This window comes from Colobus angolensis, unplaced genomic scaffold, assembly GCF_000951035.1.
Source record: "Colobus angolensis palliatus isolate OR3802 unplaced genomic scaffold, Cang.pa_1.0 Scaffold35, whole genome shotgun sequence".
NCBI classification, from domain to species: domain Eukaryota; kingdom Metazoa; phylum Chordata; class Mammalia; order Primates; family Cercopithecidae; genus Colobus; species Colobus angolensis.
In genome coordinates this window covers 7,438,280-7,441,531 of record NW_012116821.1, presented here as the reverse complement: position 1 = coordinate 7,441,531, position 3,252 = coordinate 7,438,280, and the positions used below count along the sequence as shown (strand labels likewise).

The 3,252-nt window shown below is 40.3% G+C and overlaps 1 protein-coding gene across 2 annotated transcripts in view; it reads left to right on the top strand.

Moving 5' to 3' along the window:
• ARMC2 (armadillo repeat containing 2) overlaps window positions 1–3,252 on the top strand; it is a 130,295-nt gene that overhangs the window by 82,345 nt on the left and 44,698 nt on the right. The window lies entirely within an intron of this gene.

The following is a 3,252-nucleotide window of genomic DNA, read 5'->3' as shown; positions in this document are numbered from 1 at the left end:
TGGCGGGCGTCTGTAGTCCCAGCTACTTGGGAGGCTGAGGCAGGAGAATGGCGTGAACCCGGGAGGCGGAGCTTGCAGTGAGCCGAGATGGCGCCACTGCGCTCCAGCCTGGGCGGCAGAGCGAGACTCCGTCTCAAAACAAAACAAAACAAAACAAAAATGCTAATGCTTAGATTTTGGGTTATCTTTAATATTTGCTTATGTGACTGGCAAGAAATCCTTTTTCTTCTTTTTACTTCACCTGCCAGAAAGGGTAAATCTAGTGGTCCAAGTTAAAAATGAACAATTCAAACAAATGACTCCATTGTCTATGTGATTCTATTGTGATTCTAAACTCATTGGTTATTAAGTCGTTTTAGTTCTTTGGTGAGTGGTGAGCTCCGTATGTGTGTTTAATCTTCCTCTCCGTTTATTTGAGATTAAAAAAACTGTATACAAAACACAGCAAATGTTCCAGTTTGCTAGGAAATAAACAAGAGTTTTAACTCAAAGAAGGGGATCAATGCTTAGAAAGTCTGATCTGACTTTGTAATAGAAGGTTATTCTATTTCAGCTATTTGAACTTTGGCTCAGGCTTTCACTGGTCGTGTCTACACTTACTTTATTTCTTCCAGAAATAATGATCATTTGAATCCAGGTTGCCTCAAAGCAAGATGTTGTTAAGTGTCAGAGCTGTCTTTATGCATTTCTGTTTCCTCCCGTGCTGCTCTTTGACAGTGTTTTTACATAATGATTCTTCTCGGGAGCCTGGGTCTTTTCTTGAACTATAACATTGTAGTAAAGAAAAGCAAACTTTCCTGAAGACTGAATTGGTGCTTGACCCCAGGACCCCTGTATGAGGATGTGAGTCCAAATCTGATTTTTTTAAACGAATGTCAACTTGAATTGTAGATTAAATAGTACACAGGTTTGTTATGTGGGTAAATTGTATGACGTGGAGGATTGGGGTCTCAACAATCTTGTTACCCGGGCAGTAAGCATAGTACCCAACAGGTGGTACTTCAGCCCCAGCCCCCTCCTTCCCTCCAGATCTGATCTTTTTCTACTGCACTTCCCTGAGCTTTGTTCTGGATACCCTGCCTGGCCTTCAAATCTCTCACTCTTTTTCTCCCTTAAGATCCAAACTCTTGGTCAGGCACAGTGGCTCATACCTGTAATCCCAGAACTTTGGGAGGCCAAAGTGGGGGATCAGTTGAGTCCAATAATCTGGGACCAGCCTGGGCAACATGGCGAAACCCCATCTCTAGCGCCACCCCCCCCAACCCCTGCCAAAAAATTAGCCAGGCATGATGGTGTGTGACTGTAGTCCCAGCCACTTGAGAGGCTGAGGTGGGAGGATTGCTTGAGTCTGGAAGGTGGATGTTGCAGTAAGCCAAGATAGTGCCACTTGCACTCCAGCCTGGGCAACAGAGCAAGACCCTATCTAAAAAAAAAAAAAAAGAAAAAGACAAAAGAAAAAAGAACCCAAACTCTTCTTGTTCTTTTCCCTTCCTTATGAACTTATTATTTTATATTGATATCTCTTTAAAAATATTTACTTATTTATTTATATATTTTAGCTGTCTCCTACAGGAAGGATATCCAAGAATCTTGATGAACATTAAGACTAGGAGTTTGTCTATAGATGCTCTTGGATTTTCTATGCAAATTATCTGCATATAAATTTTTTTTCAATTACTGTAACTCTGTCCCCATCCTCATCTCTTCTTTAGTACATCGTTTAGGAGTTCAGTACAACATTGTGAGTGTTGGGCCTGTTGTCTTTCTTCTGACTTTAAAGGAAATATTTTCATGGTTTTACTAGTTGAAAATAATATTTGTTGTAGGTTTTCATAACTACCCTTTAGAAGATTAATGATGTTTTTCTTATTAATGGGTATTAAGTTTTGTCAAATGCTTGCCCTGAATCTTCTTTTTTTTTAACTTTTATTTTAGGTTCAGGGGTACATGTGAAGGTTTGTTACATAGGTAAACTCATGTCACAGGGGTTTGTGTTACAGATTATTTCATCACCCAGGAATTAAACCCAGTATCCAATAGTTAAAAGAGTTATCTTTGCTGCTCCACTCCCTCCTCGCACCCTCCACCCTCAAGTAGACCCCAACATCTGTTGTTTTCTTCTTTGTGTTCGTAAGTTCTCATCATTTAGCTCCCACTTATAAGTGAGAACATGTGGCATTTGCTTTTCTTTTCCTGCGCTAGTTTGCTGAGCTAATAGCCTCCAGGTCCATCCATGTTCACGCACAAGACATGATCTCATTCTTTTTTATAGCTGTATAGTATTCCATGGTGTATAGGTACCACGTTTTCTTTATCCAGTCTGTCAATGATGGGCATTTAGGTTGATTTCATGTCTTTGCTATTGTGAATAGTGCTGCAATGAACATTAGTGTGCATGTATCTTTATGGTAGAATGATTTATTTTCCTCTGGGTATATACCCAGTAATAGGATTGCTGGGTTAAATGGTAGTTCTGCTTTTAGCTCATTGAGGAATCACTGTACTGCTCTACACAATGATTGAACTAGTTTATACTCATGCCAACAGTGTATGAGTGTTCTCTTTTTTCTGCAACCTTACCAGCAACTGTTACTTTTTGACTTTTTAATAATAACCATTCTGACCGGTATGAGATGGTATCTCATTGTAGTTTTGATTTGTATTGCTCTAATGATCTGTGATATTGAACTTTTTTTCATATGCTTGTTGGCCACATGTGTGCCTTCTTTTGAAAAGTGTTCATGTCCTTTGCCCACTTTTTTTTTTTTTGGAGACAGAGTTTCGTTCTTGTTGCCCAGGCTGGAGTGCAATGGGGTGATCTCAGCTCACTGTAACCTCTGCCTCCCAGGTTCAAGTGATTCTCCTGCCTCAGCCTCCCAAGTAGCTGGGATTACAGGCATGCACCACCACACCCAGCTGATTTTTTGTATTTTTAGTAGAGACAGGGTTTCTCCATGTTGCTCAGGCTGGTCTCGAACGCCTGACCTGAGGTGATCCACCCACCTCAGCCTCTCAAAGTACTGGGATTACAGGCATGAGCCACTGCACCTGGCCCTTTGCCCACTTTTTGGTGGAGTTGTTTTCTCTTGTAAATTTGTTTAAGTTCCTTATATGTCCTGGATATTAAACCTTTGACAGATGCATAGTTTGCAAATATTTTCTCCAATTCTGTAGGTTGATAGTTTCTTTTGCTGTGAAGAAGCTGTTAAATTTAATTAGATGCCATTTGTCAATTTTTGCTTTTGTTGCGTT